This window comes from Camelus ferus, chromosome 10, assembly GCF_009834535.1.
Source record: "Camelus ferus isolate YT-003-E chromosome 10, BCGSAC_Cfer_1.0, whole genome shotgun sequence".
Lineage (NCBI taxonomy): Eukaryota > Metazoa > Chordata > Mammalia > Artiodactyla > Camelidae > Camelus > Camelus ferus.
The window spans coordinates 68944384-68960262 of NC_045705.1; the positions used below are offsets into that span (position 1 = coordinate 68944384).

General features: G+C 53.3%; 2 long non-coding RNA genes across 3 annotated transcripts in view; one reads left to right on the forward strand and one right to left on the reverse strand.

The window, feature by feature from the left end:
- The window catches only part of LOC116666541, a 51444-nt gene extending 38224 nt beyond the window's left edge, over window positions 1-13220 (forward strand). The window contains exons 2-3 of the long non-coding RNA XR_004323471.1: window positions 12180-12321; window positions 12757-13220. This is a non-coding gene — a long non-coding RNA (uncharacterized LOC116666541). The remainder of the gene's footprint in view (window positions 1-12179; window positions 12322-12756) is intronic.
- Window positions 10801-15827, reverse strand: LOC116666539. 2 transcript variants are annotated; one of them, XR_004323469.1, is made up of 4 exons: window positions 15404-15827; window positions 13399-15024; window positions 12359-12593; window positions 10801-12057 (listed from the first exon to the last, which is right to left on the reverse strand). It is a non-coding gene; the product is annotated as an uncharacterized LOC116666539 (long non-coding RNA). The 2 variants fall into 2 exon arrangements; XR_004323468.1 differs by having other exon boundaries at window positions 13399-15827.
- Window positions 15828-15879: the final 52 nt, after the last annotated feature.

Here is a 15879-nt window from a genome sequence, read left to right on the forward strand (position 1 = left end):
CCGTTCTGTTCCGTTGACCCATATGTCTGTTTTTGTGCCAGTACCATGCTGTTTTGATTGCTGTAGCTCTGTAGTTTTGTCTGAAGTCTGGGAGGGTTATTCCCCTAGCTTTTCTTCAGTATTGCTTTGGTGATTCTGGGTCTTTTGTGATTCCATATAAATTTTAGGATTACTTGTTCTAGTTCTGTGAAAAATGTCCTGGGTAATTTGACAGGGATCACATTAAATCTGTAAATTGCTTTGGGTAGTATGGCCATGCAATTGTAATACTGATTTGAAATTTAAATTCCCACACACCCAGCTATTTAGTTTCAGTAAAACATACATCTAAGTGATTAAATACATACACTTTTACACTGTCAAGTTTTGTGCCAATGTTGGAACTATGTAGAAATGGCCACATTTGCTGTCATGAAAAAAGGGTACACGCTTGGGAGACACTACAACAGCCATGTAGTTGCCGTGGTCATGTGACATCACGTATCCTGGATGGGACCGGGCAGAAAAGGGACAGTAAGTGAAAACGAAGAAAAGCTGAGTGAAGTGTGGACCTTACTTAGTAATAATGTATCAGTATTGGTTCATTAACTGCAACTAATGCACCACACTAATATGTTAGCAACAGGGGAGCTGGGTGCTGGGGATACGGGAACTCTCTGTACTGTCTCCTCAGTTTTTCTGTAAATCTGAAACTATTCTAAAAACAAACAACAAAATTTATGGAAAAACAAGAATAATGGCCACAGTAGATTGAAAGACATTTAAGAAACTGACACGTATGGGACCAAGACTTGAGAAAGTATGAAGACAGAAAAGCAGACCAAAGAACCCTTTCTCTGCAGTTGGAGGTAGAGGAGGAAAGACCAAAGAAGGGCTTTCTATTCAGAATAACTTCTGTTTACTTTTCGGGTCTCCAAGGGCTTTCTTCTCCACTGAAAACGAAGAGAAAAGACAACACTTGGGGTACGATCGTTTGATTTATAAGGATCTTTTCTTGTAACTTCAGCATTTCCATGACACTCTTCAACATGATTTTGATGATTGTGTATAAAATCATCATAAATGAAAGATCCAGGAAAAAAAATTCAGAGATGAAGGACTCTTGTAGAGCAGCACCCAAGATGCAAAGTACAAGATGAGCCTTTTCACCTGAGACACTGTCGAATTAAAGGAGGGGAGAATGGAATTTCCCCTGGAGTCATCGGGGTTTTACAAGCACTGCTTTTATAGGCAGTTTCTGGCTGGTTTGACACTTTCTGAAACAAATTGTATCTTTGTGGAATGAATGTTTTAAATAATAACCAAAGCCAATTTCCAGATACGCTCCAGCTCCCAGGATTCTGCTGAAACCTCCCTTGTGAAAGTTACACTGAAGCTAGGTATCCGAATTAAAAATAAAATAACTTTTCCAAATATTTTGGTGAAAATAGAAACTTTCCGTTTTATGAGATATTATTTTTGTCTTCCATCTGTACTCCAAGTAAAACAAAATATTAAGGCTTAATTCCATTTTATTTCAACTGTTTAACTTTGCCCCTGAACTTTTAGATAAACATTTACCCAATGGATGAACTGGTGGATTTGAATTTTTTGAAACATAGTAAACATTTTCCTATGTAATAATCTATCCAGTTTCTATAAACTGTATCAATTTATTAGATGTTTTAGCTTCTTTTAAGGTTGAAGAAAGTTTAAGGTTCACCCAGAATATTTTTTCTAAAGGTGCGTTTATATTCTTTTCTTCCTCATCTTGCTTCAAAAATGGTTCTGGAAGTCATCTCTGCTTGTGTTTCATCAAGTTTTTGAGGTTGGGCAACGCATGGGGAGTGGCTTATTGATTAGATGTAGGATTGAACGGCAGGAAAGCCGACGTACAGACTTTGTCCTTGGTGCTGGTTCCCTCCCTCCCTCCTCTTCCCTCCCCTCCTCTTTCTCTCCTGTCATCTTGGCCCTCCGTCCCCTTGCCTAGAGAGGGGCACAGATGGCAGTTACCTTGCCGGCCACTAGGTGCTGGGTAGCGTCCCCTGGAGTCTCTCTCTGCTCATCAGGAAATGATACATACCGCCACCACACCAGAAAGTGGACCGACAGGATACTGGGCACCGTGTTTGCCAGTGGAAACAGGTTCTTCTTGAATGTCAAGGGTTCTGCCTGGCTTCTTCGGGTCAGTTTGCGTGTCCTGTGAACACCTGGGCATCTGCTTCCCGGATGAGCAGGATATGTTTTCTTCCTGAACCACAACAGTTTTCACAGGCGTCGCCACCGGCGACAGTCTCTGATGGATTCTGGTGGCTTATGTTGGGAGTTGGCTGTCAACACCTGGGAGGTGAAAATCCAAGGTCCAAAAAGGAGCCGAAAGCCCAGCTCGCAGACTGGGCCCGCAGCCTGGCAGGAAGTAGCTGGGGGCGCCAGCTCCTGCTGCCCGCACCTTCCCACGTCACCCACGTCACCCAGCGGAGGCAGGGGCGGCCTGGGGACCTCAGCGCCTGCTACGCTGGCTTTGCAGTTTCGAGCCCTGGCCTTGGCCAAGTTACTTTGCCTTTCTGTGCCTCAGTTTCCTCATCTGTCAAATGGAGATAGCGGTCCCTGCCTAGAGGCCCTCCTGAAGATGCCCCAAACAACAGCGCTAAAGCGCCGACAGCGCCCGTCGCGCAGATGGCGTTGAACAAAGGGGGGTTCGCCATTCCTTCAGCAGGTGGCGCTTTGAGCGCTCACTATGTTCCCGGCGCTGTTCTGGGCACTGGGGATGGGCTTTACAAATACTGGTCTTGAATGTACCTCACTAGACAAATGCTTAAAGGTAGTGGCAGGAATAACTATTCCAGGAAGTGAATGAATGAGTGAGTGAGCAGTATGTCTACTTACTTCTCTATGAAAGTATTCTAAGCAGCAGATACGATGCCTGGGCCGTGCTGGGTGTGAGTCCTCCATCGCTGCCGAGGCAGACTGCGTCCTGGGAAAATCACTCGACTGTTACCTGGAGGTTTTCCCTCAGTGTGGAAATCCGTAGCCTGGTCGGGGTGCAAGTTCTGTAATGACAAAACTAGCCTCATTCTCAAATTCATAGCAGCCGTGAGGGCACAGCTGTTTCTTGGACGTGTGGCAGGTGGCGTCTGACTTGTGATGGCTGTTGACACAGAGGCGCTCAGGCGTGAGGCTCCGGCTCCTCCCCACGAGGGGGGTGGCCCTCGGTGCCATGGCTCCTGCTGCTCCTTCACTTGAAGCTCCCTTCCTCTGGGCCCCAGTCAGCTGGAGCCCAGCCCCTGTCTGCTTCTGGAGCCTTCTCTGACTCGGCCCCACCCCCGTGCCTCTCCGCTTTCTCTGCTGACCTAAGCCCAAGCCCACCACGTGCCCTCCCCGAAGCTGCTCAGGGCAGGGCCCACACTCTCTGCCTTCTCCACCTATCTTCTGGAACATTCAGGACAGTGCACCCCTTAGGTGCACACAGGCAGTGAGTGCCTAAGTTAATAGGTGCCTAAGGCTCACAGTTCAGTCCTCCCCTCGGGAGTGGTTAACTTTGGAAAGACAGAAAAGACCTGGTACTTGAAGGTGGGAGACCTGAGTTCGCATCCTGCTCTGCCATTCATCAGCCGCGTGACCTCGGGCAAGTTCATTCACATCTCTGAGCTCAGTCTCATCGTCTGTAAAATGGGGATACTAGAGGGCTGGGGGAAAACTAAGAGCGAGGCTGTCTTCGGGGAGTCCTTATGAGGACAGAGAAGTGACACATGGCTGACAGCCAACACCAGCATTAACTGGCCCGAGAACCCGCTATCGCCTGGTGCGCTTGTGCGCGGAAGCTCAGGGGCTTCCGTGGGCTCCGTGCGTGTCCCGTCTCCACTGAGGCTACTGGCCCTACAGCCCCACGGTCACCTGTGTGCCTGTCTGCCCTCCTGAGACTGGGTGGGTCCCAAACCCGGCTGCTCTCTGAGCCCCTGGGTGCAGTTGAAAATCTCTGAATGTGAAACCCCACATCTGTGTTTTTTAAAGGCTGACATGGTGACTATGTGGACCTTCACTTATAAACATTGGCCGAGACACTGAGTTTCCCTGGGATAGAAACTCTCATAGATCAGAGTGTGCCTGGTGCTCTCAGTGCACTGAATATGGGAGGGGAGAGGGGGAGGGGCAGGAGCATTCGCAGGAAGGCCGCATCCCGTCTCCTGGGGCCCGGCCCCTCTAATGGCCAGCACGCCCCACCCCGCGCTGACGGCCAGCGGCCTTGCAACACCAGCGGGCGTCCTACCTGAGCGATTCCTGCCTTTCTTAAAGATTAGACTAAATTTATGCTAATGCAAGTCTTACCACACCACCTGGCACTGTTACCCTTTGCTGGGAAGCTCAGCTGTCCCCACGTCCCCAAGTGTCTCACCCACTGTTTCCTTGGTGTCCTGTTACATGTGATAACAGAAAGCCATCATTCCACCCACCCTGGGCTTCAGAATCCCATCTGTTCTGGAGAAATATGACCTGGTCATTCAGAGCAAGTCTTTCTTTCCCCCCATTTTGGTAACTTTGTGATGAATCAAAATCAAGTCACCACCAATAACTATACTCAGTGACACGGAGCGGTCCCCTCCCTTCTTCTTTCCTTTTTCTTCTTTACCGGAAGTCCTCGCATTTTGGGAGTGGGTTGGCACGTGCAGTCGGGGGTCAGCCTCCAGGACGCAGAGGGGTCTCTTGCCACTTGGCTTGTTGAGGGAAGGGGGCTTATGAAATGCCAGGCAGAGCCCTGCCTGCCCCCGAGATCACGCTGACAGGGCTGGAGCCCCAGCCCACAGGGTAGACCAGGGCTGGGCTGGGGGTCTCACAGCCTGTCTGTGGAACGGGGGCCTGGCCGCCTCTCCGGCACCATCCGTCCATCCATCAAGAAGAGCCCACATCTCTCCTACACCCCCGCCCCCCGGGCTGGTTCTCTTGCCTCAGCCCCACAGAGGAGAAGGAACACTTCTCCAAGGCCAGATGCTTATCTGAGAAACAAGTTTCTCAGTCCCCAACTGGTCCTTCCTGGGCCTCACCATTTTTTTTCTCCTTTGTTCTTGGTCCTTTTTCTGCTCTGGAGAGATTTTTCAGATGGACGCCCTGGACTGAGGTGAGCTTTGACGTTGCCCCCAGGGATCGGACAGGTGCTGGCCCCTCCCTGGGTGTGCTGGCCTCCAAAGTCAAGGCAGCGGGTAGTGAAGGACTGGGTCAGTCCAGGCGAGACCAGCAGGAAAGAAAGGTTTTCCTTCCTCGCTTCTCCCAAACCTCTTCCTTCTTCCCTTTCTCTTTGCCGTGGGAAGTTTTTTCTCTTTCTCCACTTACTCCACCCCCAGATGTCCATGGGCCTGATGCTGGTTTTCCTGTTCACCTACTAAAATTATGTGGGAGAGAAAAGTCATTTACACCTTAGTATGAATTAGATCAGTGGTTTGCTGGTCCTCATCTCATGAGATTTACTGTCTCAGTCAATGAAAAGCTTAGGGACGCCATAGAGACATTTGGGGCAGTTCCAGGAGAACGGGAGGCAGGGATGGAGTGGGATGTGATCTTGGAGAACCTCCCCAGAGCCCAGGCACTCACACACCAAGCTGCTAACCCGAGTCCTCGTAGCTGGCATCTGTTCATGTTCCAGGACAAAGGATTTTGAAATACATGGTTGAGAGTGATTTGTAGCCTAACCAAGGGCAGGGACAGCTGACTGCAAATCCTGAATATTGTTCTTGTGACCCAGTAGTTCTGTGGGATGCTCGAGTCTGCGAGCAAGGCCAACTTTTCGGAGCAGGATCCCTCTGAGATTGGCATGGCTGTCCCAGGGGACACTGAGGGCTCCATCACAGGGCTTGTGATCTCTTGGGTTCAGCCATCATCAGAGGAGGCCTTGCGTGCTGTCAGGGTGATGTCAGATCAGGTGCTACAGGGTCTTTGGCTAAAATGCACCTCCTGGGCCCCGGCAGCCTGCTGAACCCCAGACCCCCCCTTCCATCTCCTTAACCACAGAGCTCGGACCACGTCACCCGCTAGTTCTGTGCTTCTCTCCCACTCAGAGGGGCAGAGCCCCGCAGCCCCACCACCCCGACCCCTCTTGGACCGCATTCCCCACCAGCCTCAGCAGCCTCCACCCTTGTGCCCACCGCTCAACGCTCATCACAGCTCAGGGCTCAGACGGCTGCAGCCTCCACCTCGAATGTCCCTCCCTGGACAGTCCAGGGCCAAGTCTGCTCATCCTGCCGGCCTCTGCTCAGATGCCACCTCCCTAGAGGGGCCTTCCACGGCCACCCCTGCCCCTACCCCTCATTCACTAGCCTGCCGTCTGCGCGCTCCGCTGTGGCAGTCATTGCCCTCCGACAGTCCCATTTGCCTGCCTTCTTGTTCCCTGTCGGCCTCCCCTGCTGGAATGGGAGCCCCGTGGGAGCAGGGAATTGTCTGCAGCGCCCACTCCATGTCCTCAGCCTGGCGCCCAGAGGTGTTCAGTGAATGAACGAATGTCCCTTGTGTGAATGAATGAATGCCTGAGAGGCCAGGTTTGGAGGTCGCTGGCCCAGATGGCTGAGCATTCCTTCTGTTCAGACCCCCTCAGAGTCTGTGATCATCGTAATGACAAACAGCCCCGCTTCTGTCTTCATCACAGCAGTAACCGGCCGTGTCAGGCGCTGAGCTGGCGTTCCTCGCAGGACCCGTGCTGGGCGCTCTGAGTCCATTCCCAGCATCCCATCAGCCTGTGTGTAATTGGTACCAAGGAGGAAGTGGGGATCTGTCCAAGGTCACCCTGCAGGCATGCAGGACCTGGGAGTGAAGAGGCCTGTGCCATTTTGATAGATGAGTTAACACTTTCAAGGGCCCACTGGGACAGTCCCTTCCACAAGCATCTATTAAGCCCCTGCTGTGTCTTCCTCTCCTTGGTGACTCAGTATAGGTCAGGGTGAAGAGACGGCCTGACTTTAGCCTGCCCCTGAAAAGGGCACAGAGAAGATGACTGCTTTCCCGTGGCATTTAAAATACCTCCCGGCACAGGGATGCAGCCAGCCTGCCACCGAGATGTCCCTCTGCTCCATGGACCGTGAATGAAGGGACTCCCAAGGCCGTCATGGCACAGCCTCACCACAGTCAGGCGGGAGGAGGCGCCCGCACCCCCAGACCGGCTCAGCCTGGGCCCAGCAGGCCCTTGGGCCAGCGAGGAAACACCCGCCCTCACAGACACGCGGGGGGAGCCGCCAGCAGCAGCAGCCTGTCCGCGTTGGCCCCGCTGGTCCCCGAGCACATCGCTCTGCGGGGGAGCCCCTTGCTCTTGGAAAGGCAGCACCAGTGCGCATCATTAGAAATCTTTTTATTTGCGTAAAAACAGAGTCTGGTTGTCAGAGTCTTCGCGAGGTCTCTCTCTCCTGAGGGGCTGTGAATGTCCCCTTCCCAGCGAGGCCACTGTGGCCCCCCTCGTGGGAAGCTGCCCACGCGAGTCTCCGGACACCTCCACTCCCCTCCACCCCGCACCGGGGCAGCCCTTGGAACCTAAGCGCTGTGTCACTGTGTCATGTTGTGTCTCGGGGATGGCGCGGCAGTGCTAAGGGGGCAACCGTCCGATGGATGAACCATGGCCCCTCACCTTTCCCCACTGCCCTCCCCTCCCGGCCACATCATCTCCCCCACTGCCTCCCCAGGTCCCGCCAGGCCCCGGACACCTTCACCTGCAGTCCCTCCCCTGCTCGGAGCAGCTGTCCCCTCCTTTTCATCTTGCTGGTTCCCAGTGACCCTTTAGGACCCAGCTGAGAACCACTCATTCCTGAGAACCTTCCAGAACCTACTGTCTGTGATCTTTCTTTCTCAGGCCTCTCCCTGGGTTTTCTGACTTTCCCAGGCAACTGTAAGCTCAGTGCAGGCAGATCTGTCTTCTGTTTCTGTCTGGGGCTCACAGCTCAGTGGCTGCACATAGTAGGACCTTATAAATATGGAGAGGGGGCGTCCTTCTATCCCAAGGCCCAGCTCTGAGCCCTCGTGCAGGTTGGAGGCCTGACAAGGGCCGTCACTGGGCTTGTGTGGCAGCTGGACTAGTGGCCCAGGACTTTCCCCAGCAACCCCATCAGCCTGAAAATGCTCAGACAATAGCTCCATCTTCCTGGCTCCTGGGGAGAACCCGTTTGTGAAGATTCCACACCTCCTGCCCTGACAAGGCTGGCGGCTCAGGGGTCCTTTGAGCCAGATTAAGTTGTTCTGTCGTGATAGGGCTGGCTCTGCGCATTGCTGGGGTCTGTGGACACGGGCAGAGCCCACGATGTTCACTCATTTGTGCTTTGGACAAATCGTTTTGCAACTTGTGCCGGGCTCCGCTGGGTGCTGTGCCTCCAGCAGAGTAAGATGGACAAGGCTCTGCTTTCCTGGCGCAGCGAGAAAGTGAACAGTCGGTAACAAGTGCTCTGAAGCAAGGGAGGAGGGGACAGGGCAGGCCCTCGGGAAAGGTGATATCCGAGCCGGGACTCGAGGAAGTTAACTCCTGTGACGCCGTTACCAAGTGTCTGCTCTTGGGAGGGCATCCCTCATCACTCAAGGGAAAACAGTCCCCTTTTTGGTCCCCAAAGTAAACAAGTGACCGAGAGCAGGGGGAAGGGCTCCCTGCCGCCTGGCTCCTCCCTTGCAGTCTGGCCTCGAACGTCACTGGTGCTGCAGAGGCCAGTCCAGCTCGGCGCTTGGCCTGCAGCCGACAGCCAGGTGCCCGCGTCCTTCCTAAGGTGCAGGGACTGGGCCTGTTCCGTCTCCCCCTGGATTGCAGTGTGTCCCCCTCAATACACTTTGCGTATGAAACAATTTACATGGATCTGCTCACACAGGCCTGGAACATCTCTGGGCACCAGCCAGAGTTTTTCTTTCTCCCCTCGTTTTCCTTTTGGAAGAAGTTGGGGCACTGACATCCTCCCTGACAGAGGACAGGATGGGCTCTCTCTTCTGAAAGGGGCTGGAAGGAAGGATTGGAGTGAGTTCTGCAGAGGTGGGGGGGGGGTATCAGGGGCTGAGGTCAGAGGTCAGCCTCTCCCCCAAGGGGACCGGAGTGGGGCAGCAGGAAGGAGGAGCCATGATTAAGAAAATCTCAAGGTGCTTGCACTGAGAATCAAATCGTGGGCTAAAACATAAATGAATTAAAAAATCCCTCCTCTGAGGCATCCTTTTGCCACTCAGGGGTGGATGGAAGGGGCAGGAGGAAAAAACAAAGCAAAACAAAAAAAGGATCTGATTTTCCAGAAAGTCTGATTTCAGGTGTAAAAATTCGCAGGAAGCACAAGAAACCGGGCCCAGCTTTTGGAAGTGGCGTTTGTTAAGAGGCCAGGGCACCATGGAGGGGGCGGGTGGCCCTGGGCCCTCTGAGGCCCGTGTGACCACACATCTGGGAGGGTCTGGGTGGCGACAAGCTGTGGTCAGGGTGAGATCTGGGTGGATTTCGGACTGCTAATTGTATGAACGTGAGGAAGGAGGTCATACGATCTGGACTCATTTGTACCCCTTTGGGGACGAGCTGGTCTCTGTGTGACTGTGTGTGTGTGTGTGTGTTCCTACTAACTCCACAGGGCGTGGACCTTTGGGCTTTATCTGCAGAAGCAAAGGGACTGAAGGGCCAAGGTAACTCCTCATGGGTTGTTAGCACGTTCTGCACAGGCGGGTGTCAGTCCTCTGCCTCAGAGGCTACCCTCTCACATGCATTCCCCTCCTTCCAACATCTTACCTCTTAAGAAGAAAGGCTTCGGGGCCCAAACTCATTGAATAACTGGCTTGCTTTCTGCACCTTTGTCCTCAGTCCCTGTGGCTCAGTTCTGGTGTCATTTTCAGGCACGGAAATCTGGAGTCACTGAATGAATCAGGACAAAATAGCCTGGAGCTGACATTCTAGCCAAGGGAGGGGGTGGGGCAGACAGAACAAGACAATGAAGTGAATTATGCAGGGGATGGAGGATGGTGAAGCCTGCGGAGAAAAACGAGGGGGCGGGCAAGGTGGAGGGCAGGTAATGAGAGAGTGAGTGCATGAATGAGTGAGTGAATAGATGAATGGATAAATCATGGGTGAGTGAGTGAATGATCCCCTACCAGCCCACGCAGTGCTATCAGGAGAACCATCTGCCTCTCGGGGTCAAGGAGTCCTCAGGGGAGGCAACTGGGTATGACACCCCACCCCAAGTACTGTGCATGGCATCTCTGAGCATCCAGTCTGAGTGCTCCTGGGGGACACAGACGGCTGACTCATGCCAAACTTACGCTCAGCACCGGGGGAGCCTTGGAGGATGCCCTCAGGTGGTCCAGGTGGCTGCCTTTCGGGTCTTGAAATAGAGAGCTCGCTCACCTCCTCCACTTAAAAGCCGGTGTGACCAGCTGTGCAATCAGATAGGTTTGTAATTAAAGACAACTCTGCCAAAACATGTTAGGAATGTGTCTCCCCATCAGCAAAGATGGTTTTCTCTGAATTGGTGCTCCGCAGATTAAAGTGTGATAAACTGGCCATTTTCCCCCAAACAATAAAAGGGTCCAAGGTAAGCCTGCAGGCTACATGATATGGCAGTGTTTTTAATAATAGTCTCCCTTTTCCTGGTGATCAGACTAATTTGTGTTCACTGCATAAATCTTAGAAAACACAGAAAAATATGAAGTGGAAAATAAAAGCCGTCCACTAGCTTTTGTACGTATTAAGAAAAGGTGCTGTAGCCAGCAGTTGTGGACCTCGTCCCTGACCACACGGGGACGTGACCCTTGAAACGGGGCTTGTCTGGATCGAGATGAGCTGTGCGTGTGGAATACACACCAGGTTTCAAATTCTCATAGGGAAAGAAAGAATGTCAGATAGCTCAATCATTGTTACATTGATCATCTATATGTTGAAGGGTAACATTGTAATCTAATAAGCTACCTAAAATATTTTACTGATTTCATCGGATTATTTTTACTCTTCTAATGTGGCTATCAGAGCATCTCAAATCACCCAGCCGGGCAGCCCCGGGAACACAGAACACGGCAGCACCAAGAGAAGCTTGCAGCTGAGCAGCTCAGTGGCGGGACGGAGACCTGGGTCCTAGCAGAGGCCCTGACACAAAACAGAAGCTCTGCACCAAGTCACACACAGGTGGAGGCATGACCACGTGAACGGCACAGTTTCCAGGGAAAGCCCGTCATGGCCCCCAAAACCCCAGATCTTTTATTCCAGGCCCGGGGTCTCAGGAAAGCCTTGAATCTGCGCATAAAGCTACCTAAGCCTGGTCCTCTGTCCAAGGATGTCTGGTTTTGCTCAATCTTTGAGGAAGCTGTGTGAGGCCGCACTGGTCGAAAAGGATCCACTCCAGAGGGAGACCTGGGCCGCAGACCCAGGCTGTAATGTCAGGGTCCAGCCTCCCTGGAGACGGGTCTTTCGGGGAATCAGGGTTGTGTGTGGTCCCTGCCCCCAGGGGAGCAATAATGCAGGCGTGATGCAGTCCACACACTCACACACACGCGCATGGAGGACGCAGGTCCTGGGGCTGCCTGGGCGAGAGCCTCTTCTGTGTCACATGCTCAAAGGGCACGGCGGAGCTCCATCCCGGCTCCCTGGCCTCGTCCTTATCTCTCACAGGCTCCTTGACCTGGAGAGAGGGCACGCAGTCCCGGGAGGGCTCTGCCTCGTGTGGTGTGAGCTCAGGTGAAGGCCGCCTGTGCGCGCGACACGGACGTCCTCTGTCCCCTCGGGGAGCGTTGATGGAGGGGCTGCTGGCCCCAGCCCGGGCGCACTGCAGCTCTTTCAAGCCCCAGGAAGAAGACTTAAACCACCAGACGGGGCTTTCACTTTGAGAAGCGGGGAGTCCGCGGGCTGCAACCGGAGTCCCCACGCCGCGCTGGGCAGGGTGGTCCGGAGGCCGGCCCGGCAGCATCCTGGGTCCCGTCCCTGGTGGGCAGGATTCCTGATGCCCAGGCGTCTATTATCATGGGGCCAACGTCCCGATTCCTGCAGGGTCGCTGGCACGGAGGGAGCTGTTTGAGACTCAACCAGGACCTCTCCCCACACCTCCAAAGAAAGGACCCCAGAGGGTTGGGGGGGGGGGTCATCTGTGTGAATCCATTTGTAGATGGTTGTAATCCCTGTTTGAAAAAAAATGTGAGTTAATATTTGTAGAGCGCTTAGCATGGTGCTGGCTTGGAGTAAGCACTGCACCACTGCTTGTTAAATAAACATAAACAGGGAAATCTATATTGTGCCAAAGACAGGGAGAGGAGCAAAGAGTGCAGAAATAAAGCAGAAGACACGAGGAGGATGGAGCAGAAATGGATCCGAATGCCGGGACAGAGCCAACTGAACAGAGATGAGTGGTGCCCACTGAGCCAAGCCAGAGAGGCTTCCAGGAGGTGACAGGCTGGCTGAGCTGGCTGGGTTCTAACTCACCCTGGGCATGTTTTTAGAGTTCTTAGGAATTCTCAGAAGGCAGGCCTTGGGTTAACAAAACATAAAATATCTGAAAATCCTCTGATGGCAACAACACCCGTGGATCCTGTTGGGGGAAAACACGCCCCAGACAGAACTTCATGCTTTGGCTGCGGTCCAGAGTGCTGGGCTGGCGGTTTCCGTGCCCGCGGAGTCTCCCCGTCCAGCTGCAGCGTGCCGGCCTCGGCTCAGGGTTCTGACATCATGCGAGGGAAGGAAATGACAGGGGTCCAGTCTCCCGCCCACTGTATCTCAGTTATAAATTCCCCAGGCATGTCTTCCCTGGGGATAATTACACCCTGAGTCGCTTTTAGCGTATTAGGTCATATACCTGTTTGGGGCTGGTTTCTTTCCTACAGGGATTGCCCACCGGACACTTCAAGGGGACACAGAGCCAGCGGGGGCTGGGTGGCCACTGGCACTCACAATAGCCCTGAGTCATGAGCGGCTCGCTTCTTCCACACTCCTCCTCCCACCCGGGCCGCCTGTGAGTCAACAGCATTTATTTAGCGCCTGTGAGTGCAGAGATCTGAGCTGGGGAGAAGGCTGCCCCGCACAGGGATGGTAGAACTGAGGGACAGAGCAGCCTGGTTCCCCCCGGGGCTGTGCCAGCTCACCCTGGGGGGGGGGGGGGGTATCTGTGTATTTTGTAGAAGCAAACCAAAACTCCCACTTCGTGTATCTCTAATAAAAAGCCAAGCATCTCTCGAGCCTCCATTTCCATCAAAGCAACGTGGGCAATAAGATCAGCCTGCTCTTCCGCGAGAGCGCAGGCGGGGGCCGATGGTAAGCCCCCTCCCCGCCCCCCAGAGCAGGGTTCTGCACAGGAGCGGGTTTTGCCCCCAGGGGACATTTGACAATGTCTGGAGACATGTTTGGTCATCACACTGGAAGGGAGATGGTACTCCTGGCATCCAGTGGGAGGATCCCAGGTGCACAGGACGGCCGCAGGACAAAGATCAATCCAGCCCAGGTCAGCGGCGCCCAGCGGAGAAGCCTACCTGAGGACACTGTAGCAGAGACCACTGCAGGGACAGTCCCTGCCCCGGCTCACCATGGCCTCATTCTGCTCGCTGTGTAGAGCTTGGTTTGCTCACCCGGGAGGATCAGACACGTGCCGCTGGGCAGGCAGAGAGCGAGACGTTCTTTCTCGTGCGCAACCCCAAGGCGATGAAATTGTTGAAAAACAAAACACCATCAGAAAGGGGCCCTCCTAAGCCTCTAACAAGCAAGGCTCTCACCCAACTGCCTCCCCAGCCTCCTCTCTCCTGCATCCCTTGTGGCTCTGTGTTTGTACCCCCGTGACCATTAAGATGTCAGCAAAGATGAGAGTGCTTAACAGTGGGGGACATCACAGTGACACGGAAGGACCACACGGTGGCAAAACAGGGTGAGCTGTGAAGCCCAGAGCTTCCCAAAAAATGCACAGTTTAAACTAATAAGACTGGTTTTCCCTCATTCATGAGCGGAGAGTTAAGCCTGCTGGGGAAATCCGTCCCTTTGTGTTTTTAATGAGAATCATTGAGTCAAAAAAAGAAAATGCAAAACTAATGCAGCAGCTTATCTAGAGGACCTGTTCATAAGCAATTGGTGACTCAGAGTAGAGATAATCCTAGCAAGCTTGGAACCAGGAAGGTGACATCATCACCCAAACAAAAGGGACCCTCAGCTGGAAGAACCCCGTTCCCCCTTCCTGATTTGGGGAGAACGTTGTTTTTAACGTCTTGTTGGTCCCCAGCATCCCAAGACCCAAGAACCCCCAGCCCAGGCCATAAGTGGCCTGGGATCCAGCTGACCCCTCCTTTCACCTGCTCTATGCAGAGGTCACCCTGCATCTCCCCTCCACTAGCTGAAGCGTTTCCACCCTGTCGACCTGGGAAGACTAGGGGTGGAGAGGGCAGCAGATGCAGGGAGAGGGGCAAAGCAAGGAAACATCCCCATACCGAGCAAAGAAAGTGATGCTTTACAGGTAAGCAGACGTCTTGAATCTATGCTAAGGCATAGATCACAGAAAGAAGAGGTGAAACGCAGCTTTCTGGGCAAAACCACAGGGAGGGCGCTGTCTCAGGAAGAAGTAGGGAGCTGCTAAGGCTCAAAAACTGTCCCCCACCCTGCAGCCCCAGAGGCCCCTCCTAGGGTCAGGAGTCAACTGTCACCTCCCAAACGTTTGGAAGTACCAATGTACCCAGATTTTAGGAATTAGGTTGTTACTCTTTTTTCACAAGTTGTATCTCGTAGATGTCTACAAGACCCTTTGCCACTTGAAAATAAATTTAGAACAATGGTACATTAGGGTTACACAACCTTGATTGTTTACCAACAAGAGTAAGGGAATGAAGTTACATAAGCCTGTGTGTGTGTGTGTGTGTGTGTGTGTGTGTGTGATTCTTCCCAGCCCTAAAAACTTGAACTTTGAGGGGCAGGATCTCCCTGGCATGGCAGACCGTGGAGGACTGTCTCCGGTGGCGCCTTGGCCAGCCTAGCGCACTTCTCCAAACCTCCTCTCACTGTCCAAGGTGCAGACAAAGAGTCCTTTAGGGCCACTCAACTCCCCTTGGCAAGGCCAGCCCAAGGACGGAGTAATCTTCTTGCACCTCTCCAAGTTCAAGAAATTCACAAACTTGAGCCTAAATAGGGGAGGGGAGAAGGCCATGACAATGACAAGATGACTAGTAGGGACCATGGCCACCACTGCCCAGCCTGTCCTGGGCACTGAGCTACAGTTTCACCCAAACTTGACGTTCACGGGAGAAGGATGGAGGCTCTGTGAGCCTTAAGGAGGCTCGCCCAAGGTCACAGGGCTGGAACGTGCCACAGCTGGGATCAGACCCCACCCCATCTTCCCCACCCCATCCTGTCTGAGTCCAGAATCCATTCCTTGGAATCACAACAGACTCATGACATCATGACCTTGGAAGCCAGCTTTATAATCATTTTTGTAGGCCCTGAATATTCCTCAGTAGCCACTTGACAAGCAAATATTGAGTGTCAACTGTATGAACTCACTGTGAAATGAGCTGGAGTAAAGGAAGTGCCAGAGTCAAGGTATAGGCAGGTTCTTGGGCCTGAGTGCTTGGGTGAGGGGCAATCCAAGTTGACTTCCTGGAGGAGGTGGCATCTGGCACACACCTTGAAGAACTAGCAGAATGTAGGGAGGCAGGGGGAAGGGAGGTATCTCTACCACTGGGCAAGGTTGCGAGAGTGGCCCCTGAGGACTAAATTTGAGTGTGGCTGCCCCTGGAGACTGCGTCCTCCTGCAGGGACAGAGGAGTATGTCCTGAGAAGTACCTACTGTGTGCCCGGCCCGTGCTAGTCCTAGGGTGAGAGCAATCAAAGTCACCATCCCTCCCTCAGGGAGGCAGTAGAGCATCGTGCAAGGATTGCAGGCAGCTCTGGCGGAGCCCCAGCCCCCTCCGTTGGCCTTCCGAAGCCCCCGTCCCCCTCTGCAAAAGGAAGACCAGGCTGTGGGGATAAATGAGATG